Source organism: Triturus cristatus, chromosome 1_1, assembly GCF_964204655.1.
Source record: "Triturus cristatus chromosome 1_1, aTriCri1.1, whole genome shotgun sequence".
Lineage (NCBI taxonomy): Eukaryota > Metazoa > Chordata > Amphibia > Caudata > Salamandridae > Triturus > Triturus cristatus.
In genome coordinates, this window is record NC_140579.1 from 1,106,760,468 (window position 1) to 1,106,770,467 (window position 10,000).

Here is a 10,000-nt window from a genome sequence, read left to right on the forward strand (position 1 = left end):
TCGCAGCAGCCACGGGTACCAGGAGACGTCGAGGACAACCAGGACCAGGAGGCTAGCTGTCCCATGAAGGCTCTTGCTGTCGGCGGTGTCGAAGTCGAACTAGGACTCACCAAGCCTTGGCAAGCGGAACCCACAAAGAATGGAGGACTTGCTTCTGGTGCAGACCAGGAAGGTCTGGGGTGCTTCTCGTTTACAGAGGAGCAGGAGCCAGTCTGGAGGAGCCAAACCAGCAGTGGAAAATTGAAGGTGTGTCGTCGCAAAGGTTACTAGCCAACGGGCAAGCAACCGGACAGACGCGGCAAGCAGCAAAATGCAGAAGGGCCACACGCAGGACTCGTGGAGTGTGGGGGGCTGATCTTCGGTGCAGATGGTGCTTGGGGTTGGGGCTTCTCAATCCCCGGTGCACAACCTCGAGGATGCCTCAGAAGCTGTGCTGGAAGATACTCGCCACTTTTCCCAGGTAGCCAGTCCCACGTCTCTCGTCGCCTCCACGGATCTCCGCTCGGCTGTGGATGTGGATCAGGGTCGGAGAAGCCTGGAAGTCAAGGCTCTGGTCAGGCTCTGCAGTCGGTCCCTCGTAGAACTTCAGCAAAGCAAAGGGTAAGTCTCTTAATGGTGCCTGTTCGCACAAGGTGGCCACTCCTTGGCCACAAGGGAGATTCTTCAGTCTTCTTCTTTTGTCGAATGTCGAAGGTCCAGAGTTTCTGTTCAAGTTGCAGGTTCAGGATAATCTAATCTCCTGGGGCCCAGCTACCACACTTATACTAATCTGGTGGGCTGGGTTGCCTGCTAGGGGGGAACAGCCATTACAACGCGGTTTTTACCACGCGCAGCTTTTACATCGCATGCGTTACAACGCATGCGATGTTACAACGCAATGCCATTACAACGCAAGTCTTTACATCAACTTGCGCTAGATGGCATGCTAACATTACAAATAGTGTAGTTTACTATCCCAACACCTTCCCTACTGTTACGTGGACTGGAGTTGGAATAGTAAATTACACTTTTTTAATGTTAGCACGCCATCTAGTGCAAGTCGATGTAAAGACTTGCGTTGTAATGGCATAGCGTTGTAACATCGCATGCATTGTAACGCATGCAATGTAACTGCACGCGTTGTAATGACACGCGTTGTAATGTCATACATCCCCTGCTAGGTCACGCCTTATGGGTGGGACCTGGGAGGGGGGTGGTTACACCCCCTTCCCTTTGTCCAGTTTTGCGCCAGGACTGGGGCTGGAGTGCCCCAGCACCGGTTTGAACTGGACTATGCATGGGACACCTTGTGTGCCCCAGGCAGTGTCTCGTTTCTTTCATCCCTCACTGCTCCAATACACTAAGGCCTGTCTGGGGTGGTGCTCGCACCTCCCAAGGCAGGAAACCTATTGTCCAAGCCTCCCGTGCCGGGATCACTCCCAGCAGCAGGAGGTCAGACTTGTGTCGTGGCAGCAGCATCCATTTTGTGATGCTGGGGCTCTGGTTAACTTTAACCGGGTAAGTAGGTTTCAACATGTCTTCTCCCTCTAGAAGGGAGGGATAATATCCTCATCACCAGAAATGGGATGGGGGTATTATTCCAAAGTGTTAGACACCTTACACGACATGTTTTGATAAAGCCAAACCATAGTTACCATAACCGTTTAAGATTATAAGGCACTTTAAGAGTATATAGTAGGCTATATCATAGAACAGCTATAAGGACATGGTTCCGAAAGCTGCACACAGGCTCGGCTCATGCTAGAGCACTATCTCATATGTTACCAAGCACTCTGCCTCCAGGATTGTTAAGGCCTGCCATAGGAGTGGCTGATAGGTACACATGTGTCTATATATAAGGTAGGTATAGGAATACTACACCTAAGCAAGGGGTGATTACACGACCTTGCTCCATCTGAGTGATCAGCCAGTTGTGTCATAATGGAAGGCCAGGCCAGGGGTGGTATAATACATGCTGCAGCCCCTGGTAGGCCTAGGGTACACCTATGCCCTGGGTACCTAAGGTACACTGTACAGGGGCCAATAAGGTGATCCTATCCAATTGGGTTATGCACCTAAAGTACATAGTATTAATTTAGAGAGAGAACAGCAGGGCTGTGGGTCTGATTAGCAGGCCCACAGCCACATCTAAGTCGAAAACCAGTAGAGCAAAAGCAAAAAGTGGGGGTGAACATAGAAAGCAGACCCTACTCTCCTACACAACCCCCCCCCCCCCAAACTTAGGGACATTAAACTAACCTTGACCAGTTTAGTCTTCATGTTCTAAGTGCAAATATCTGGAGAGTCCATCTGCAATGGCATGGTCAGTCCCAGGTCTATGTTCCACTGTGAAGTCCATCCCCTGTAGGGAAATGGACCACCTAAGAAGTTTGGGATTTTCACCCTTCATCTAATTTAGCCACAAGAGGGGCTTATGGTCTGTCTGAATCTTGAAGTGAGTGCCAAACAAGTATGGCCTCAGCTTCTTCAGGGCCCAAACCACAGCAAAGGCCTCCCTCTCAATAGCTGACCAATGTTTCTCTCTAGGGGTCAGCCTTCTACTTATAAAAGCAATGGGCTGGTCTTGACCATCTACATTCAGTTGTGAAAGAACAGCTCCCACACCTAACTCAGAAGCATCTGTCTGGACAATGAACTCTTTGGAGTAGTCTGGACTTTTCAGAATAGGTGCACTGCACATGGCCTGCTTCAGGTCATCAAATGCTTTTTGACAGCTTACTGTCCACTGAACTTTCTTTGGCATATTCTTGGAGGTCAAGTCATTAAGTGGTGTCACAATGGACCCATAGTTCTTAACAAACTTTCTGTAGTACCCAGTCAGGACCTGAGTCTGGGTAGTTGGAGGAGTCCAGTCCTTTATGGTCTGGATCTTGCTCTCCAGTGGTTGAACCTGACCCCCACCAACTAAGTGGCCCAGGTACACAACCTTGCTCTGCCCTATCTGGCACTTAGTGACCTTGATAGTGAGGCCTGCCTTTTGCAGGGCCTCTAAAACATTCCTCAGGTGGACCAGGTGATCCTCCCAGGTGGAGCTAAAGACAGCAATATCATCAAGATAAGCTGCACAGTGGTCATCCAACCCAGGAAGGACTTGATTCACCAGCCTTTGGAAAGTGGCAGGTGCATTCTTCAAACCAAAGGGCATTACCACAAATTGATAATGTCCTCCTGGGGTTGAGAAAGCAGTTTTGGCCTTTGCATTCTCAGCTAGTCTGATCTGCCAGTAGCCTGCTGTCAGGTCAAATGTGCCCAAAAACTTAGCAGCTGCCAGTCTGTCAATGAGCTCATCTCCCCTAGGTATTGGGTGGGCATCTGTCCTAGTGACAGCATTGAGACCTCTGTAGTCCACGCAAAACCTCATCTCTCTCTTACCATTTTGGGTGTGAGGTTTTGGCACAAGAACTACAGGACTAGCCCAAGGGCTCTCTGAAGGTTCAATGACTCCCAGCTCCATCATCTTTTGTACCTCAACTTTTATGCAGTCCCTGACATGGTCAGGTTGCCTGTAGATTTTACTCTTCACAGGCAGACTGCCACCAGTGTCCACCTCATGGGTGCACCAGTTTGTCTGACTTGGGGTCAGAGAGAACATATGTCTGTAGGATTGCAGAACTTGTCTGCAGTCTTGTTGCTGATGGACAGTGAGGCTGTCAGAAAAGACCACACCATCAACTGAGCCATCATCAGGGTTCTGAGTCAACAGGTCTGAGAGAGGGTCACTCTCTTCCTCCTGCCCCTCATCTGTAGCCATGAGTAAGCCCATGTCTGCCCTGTCAACATATGCCTTCAATCTGTTGACATGAAGCACCCTGTGGGGGCTTCTGGGAGTCCCAAGGTCCACCAAGTAGGTGACTTCTCCCTTTTGTTCAACAATAGTGTGGGGTCCAGACCATTTGTCTTGGAGTGCTGCTGGGGCCACTGGCTCCAACATCCACACTTTCTGCCCTGGCTGGTAAACAGTCAGCACAGCCTTTTGGTCATGCCAAGCTTTTTGGAGTTCTTGGCTTGCCTCAAGGTTTTTAGAAGCCTTCTTCATATACTCTGCGGTCCTGGAGCGGAGACCAAGTACATAATCCACTATATCAAGTTTGGGTTGTCTGAGAGGTCTCTCCCATCCTTCCCTTACTAAACATAGGGGTCCTCTTACAGGATGCCCAAACAAAAGCTCAAAAGGGCTGTAGCCAACCCCCTTTTGTGGGACCTCTCTGTAAGCAAACAGAAGGCAGGGTAAAAGGATGTCCCATCTTCGCCTAAGCTTGTCTGGTAAACCTTTATTCATCCCTTTTAGGGTCTTGTTGAATCTCTCCACTAGCCCATTGCTCTGTGGGTGATAGGGTGTGGTGAACTTGTAGTTCACACCACACTCCTTCCACATTGCAGTCAAATATTGTGACATGAAGTTGGCACCTCTGTCAGAAATGACCTCCTTTGGAAAGCCCACTCTGGAGAATACTCCAAGTAGGGCCCTTGCCACAACAGGAGCTGTTGTGGTCCTTAGGGGAATAGCTTCTGGATACCTGGTGGCATGGTCCACTATCACAGTATGAATCTGTGCCCAGATGCTGTTTGTGGGTCCATTGGTCCTACAATATCTATGCCCACTCTCTCAAAGGGAACCCCCACCACAGGTAGTGGTATGAGGGGGGCCTTTGTGGTGCCACCTGATTTGCCACTGGCTTGGCAGGTGACACAGGAGCGACAAAACTCCTTGGTATCTGCTGACATATGAGGCCAGTGAAAGTGAGGGACAAGCCTGTCCCAAGTCTTGTTCTGGCCTAAGTGTCCTGCAAGGGGAAAATCATGGGCCAAGAAGGAAGCCTCTGAACTTCAGTGGTATGACCAACCTCCTGGATGCACCAGGCTTGGGGTCTCTAGCCTCTGAATACAGCAGCCCTTCATCCCAATACACTCTATGGGTACCTTGAGCATTCCCTGCAGCCTCAGCAGCAGCCTGCTGTCTGAGGGGTTCAAGAGAGGGGCAGTCTAATTGTGCCTGCCTCAGATCTGCCCTTGAAGGTCCCCCTGTCCCAAGAAACTCAACCTGATCAGGTTCAAGTTCTTCTAGGACAGTTCCTTCAGGGCTCTCACAATCATCCTCCTGTGAGGGCTGATCCAGTACCTGAGGCAGGGGGGAAGGCACAGCCTTTACCCTACTGCTCTTTCTCTTGGGTTGTGACTGGTCCATGGTTCCAGGATCCAGCACTTGTTCAGTGTTGCACTTTTTGGCCTGTGACCTGGTCACAGCAAGGACATGTGCATCTATCCCCAGCATTTCTGCATGGGTCCTATACTCCACTTCAGACCAAACTGAAGTTTCAAGATCATTGCCCAGTAAACACTCCACTGGAAGGTCTGAACTAACAACAACTTTCTTGAGGCCAGTTACCCCTCCACAGGAGAAGTTAACAATTGCCACACTATGGGAAGTAGTGGCATTGCTAGCGTTGGTCACTAGGTAATTCTCACCTAGCATGATCTGTCTAGGGTCCACAAAGGCAGGTGTCACCATTGTGAGACTAGCCCCAGTGTCCCTGTAGGCCTGAGCCATTCTCTGGTTGATAAAAGGAGTCTGTCTGTACTTGCCCAGGTTACTGGGGCCTATAGTAGAGGACAAAGCTATGTCCCCATCACAGATCAGAACAGCCTGTGTAGGTATCCTGACTAGGCCAGAATCCTCCTCAGTTCCCAGGGTTAACCCTACTACACCCTTTTGCTGGGAACCACCACTTACAGCTGAACTAGGGGGTACGGTTGCCTTAGGGGCAATGGTGGCTGGGGGCTTATCCTTTTTGGTGCACTCACTAAACCAATGTGAGTTGGACTTACAATAGTTGCACCATGGTTTCCTTTGGCCATCTTTCTTCGTATCCTTTTTGGGACCACCCTCCCCCTGAGCCTTTTGGGGGCCTGGTGAAGACTTCTGGTCTTTTTGTTTCTGATCATTACCCTTCTGGTCTGCCTTTTTCTGATCACCGTCCTGGTTCTGATTTTTCTGCTTAACTCTAGTCCTGACCCATCTATCTGCCTTCTTTCCCAATTCTTGGGGAGAAGTCAGATCAGAATCAATCAGATGTTGATGCAGTAGCTGGTTTTGACAGTTGTTAAGGATTTGTTCTCTCATGATCAAATTATACAATCCTGTATATTCCTTAACCTTACTCCCCAATAGCCAGCCTTCCAAAGCCTTAGTGGCACAATCTACAAAGTCAGTCCAGTCCTGAGTCTGTGTCTTCTGGGTATCCCTGAACAACAACCTGTGTTGTTCAGTGGTTAGGCCAAACCCATCAATCAGAGTACTCTTCAGGACAGTGTAATTGTCTGCATCCTCATCACTAACTGTGAGGAGCTTGTCTCTACTTTTCTCAGAGAAGGAGAGCCACAAGATAGCTGCCCACTGACTTTGGGGTACCTGCTGTACTTTGCAAGCTCTCTCCAAAGCAGTTATCCATTAGTGGATGTCATCCCCACACTTGTAGGGAGGGACAATCTTGCTCAGGTTTCTATTATCATAGGTCCTGTCTCTATCCTTAGGGATATTGCTGCCACCAGTGGGTTCTAACCCACTTAACTTCTGCTCTCTAGCCAGAGCAAGCTTCTCCTTGGCAAGGGCAAGTTCTTCCCTCTCAATCCTCAGATCAGCTTCCCTCATTCTGGCTTCATGCTCTTTTCTCTGGGGGGAAGTCATTCCCCTGTGAGAAGAGGCATTAGAGATGCTAGAGACATGGGAGTGGATGGATTCCCTTGAAGGGGATCTGTCTCTCCTGTTTCTCTGATTAAGTCCACTTGGGGGCCTGAACTGGGGGACCCCATGCAGACTCCCATGTAAGCTTAAGTTAGCCTGGCTAAGTCTTCTAACTTTGACCTAGCTATCTACCTCCTCATCTGAAGTCCCATCTGACTCATCTGTAGCGGGTAGACCCTCACCTGTACCTAGGGTACCCACCTGGGAGGCCCTAAGAGCATCATACTCCTCTAGGATCTCTACTAGCTGAATGAGGGTAGGGTTTGCACCCTGTTTTAACTTTCTGGAGGTACACAATTGTCTCATCTCCTGAAAAGTTAGGGTATCATATCTAGAGGGGATCTTTCTAAGACCTACCCCTCCTGAGAGAGAATCTACTTGATCTCCTCCCAGAGACATGATCTAGTGAGGGTGTGGTGTGTGCACCTACCTACACTATTTGTATCTACTAAACCTCTCTAGTAGTTGTAGTCAGGGTGTGCTAGGCCCTTCAACCTACAACAACTAAGTCCAGTAGGACTTAAGTATTTATAATCTATGTTATATGTACCTAAACAATATCTGTGTGATATTTCAATTTGGTATCTCAAGATTACAATGGTATTACAACAGCAAGCTCAGATCCCAACCGCTGCTCACCAATGTGAGAAGTTGGCCTGATGTATGATGTCACTAGTTTTAGTGTACACCTTATATCAGTCCAAACAACCCTTATGGTGATTGGTTGTAAAGTCAACCTTATAGACCAGCTATCCTAGTGGTAGCATGGACAAGAGCAGTCTTAGGCTAAACTCTGAATGGCATGTGAAGCCAGCTGTTATACCATATGTAATCCCTTGAATACCAAATGAAAGGACACCACAACAGATATATATATATAAAATAAAGTGTATTTATTCTAGTCAAACCCTCAGCACTCTTTATGAGATTCGAGGTAAGTACAACACAGTCTTATTTAAGCATACATTAAGTCACACAGGTAAGTAATACAGTTAGGCCCTAGGGGCCACGTAAACCATATACTAAGTAAGTGGTATAAGGACCACTGTCACGGAAATAGGATAGGCCTAGGCCTAGGGAATCGCTGGGGCTACACTATACTACCCGAGGTTAGGAAGTGGGAGGCCCACGGGATTCAGGTGCAGAGTGGAAACACTCACGCGTAATGCGTATAATCGATAGAAATAGTAGTTTAGAATTAATAAGATTTAGGACACTTCTGGAGTAGCTAGGAAGTCGAGACTTGAGAACTAGACACTAGGATAGTCAATACCCTGATGAGCACCGGAGTACCCAAGTTACTTAGCCCAGGGGCTGCAGGTGCATAGGTGTGGACTTGCGTCGGGTTTCGTCGTCGACTCCTATGGATGCCTGAAGGAAAGATGCTGACAGGCAGTCAGTGAAGAGTGTCCGGTGGATCCCATGGCCGGGATCAAGAAGGAAGGATACCTGAAAGCAGAAGGGACAGAGTCTGGGTCACTAGCCAGTGACCACGTGGAACCAGGAAGGAACCAGGCGATGTCGGGAGATTGTAGGTGAAGAGGTGAAGCTTGTCGCAGCAGCCACGGGTACCAGGAGACGTCGAGGATGACCAGGACCAGGAGGCGAGCTGTCCCACGAAGGCTCTTGCTGTCGGCGGCATCGAAGTCGAACTAGGACTCACCAAGCCTTGGCAAGCGGAACCCACGAAGCATGGAGGACTTGCTTCTGGTGCAGACCAGGAAGGTCTGGGGTGCTTCTCGTTTACAGAGGAGCAGGAGCCAGTCTGGAGGAGCCAAACCAGCAGTGGAAAATTGAAGGTGTGTCGTCGCAAAGGTTACTAGCCAACGGGCAAGCAACCGGACAGACACGGCAAGCAGGAAAATGCAGAAGGGCCCCACGCAGGACTCGTGGAGTGTGGGGGGCTGATCTTCAGTGCAGATGGTGCTTGGGGTTGGGGATCCCCAATCCCCGGTGCACAACCTCGAGGATGCCTCAGAAGCTGCGCTGGAAGATACTCACCACTTTTCCCAGGTAGCCGGTCCCACGTCTCTCGTTCCCTCCACGGATCTCAGCTCGGCTGTGGATGTGGATCAGGGTCGTAGAAGTCTGGAAGTCAAGGCTCTGGTCAGGCTCTGCAGTCGGTCCCTCGTAGAACTTCAGCAAAGCAAAGGGTAAGTCTCTTGATGGTGCCTGTTCGCACAGGGTGGCCACTCCTTGGCCACAAGGGAGATTCTTCAGTCTTCTTCTTACGTCGAATGTCAAAGGTCCAGAGTTTCTATTCAAGTTGCAGGTTCAGGATAATCTAATCTCCTGGGGCCCAGCTACCACACTTATACTAATCTGGGGGGCTGGGTTGCCTGCTAGGTCACACCTTATGGGTGGGACCTGGGAGGGGGGTGGTTACACCCCCTTCCCTTTGTCCAGTATTGCGCCAGGACTGGGGCTGGAGTGCCCCAGCACCGGTTTGAACTGGACTATGCATGGGACACCTTGTGTGCCCCAGGCAGTGTCTCGTTTCTTTCATCCCTACCTGCCCCAATTCACTAAGGCCTGTCTGGGGTGGTGCTCGCACCTCCCAAGGCAGGAAACCTATTGTCCAAGCCTCCCGTGCCGGGATCACTCCCAGCAGCAGGAGGTCAGACTTGTGTCGTGGCAGCAGCATCCATTTTGTGATGCTGGCGCTCTGGTTAACTTTAACCGGGTAAGTAGGTTTCAACATGTCTTCTCCCTCTAGAAGGGAGGGATAATATCCTCATCATCAGAAATGGGATGGGGGTATTATTCCAAAGTGTTAGACACCTTACACGACATGTATTGATAAAGCCAAACCATAGTTACCATAACCGTTTAAGATTATAAGGCACTTTAAGAGTATATGGTAGGCTATATCATAGAACAGCTATAAGGACATGGTTCCGAAAGCTGCAGACAGGCTCAGCTCATGCTAGAGCACTATCTCACATGTTACCAAGCACTCTGCCTCCAGGATTGTTAAGGCCTGCCATAGGAGTGGCTGATAGGTACACATGTGTCTATACATAAGGTAGGTATAGGAATACTACACCTAAGCAAGGGGTGATTACACGGCCTTGCCCCAGCTGAGTGATCAGCCAGTTGTGTCATAATGGAAGGCCAGGCCAGGGGTGGCATAATACATGCTGCAGCCCCTGGTAGGCCTAGGGTACAAATATGCCCTGGGTACCTAAGGTACACTGTACAGGGGCCAATAAGGTGATCCTATCCAATTGGGTTATGCACCTAAAGTACATAGTATTA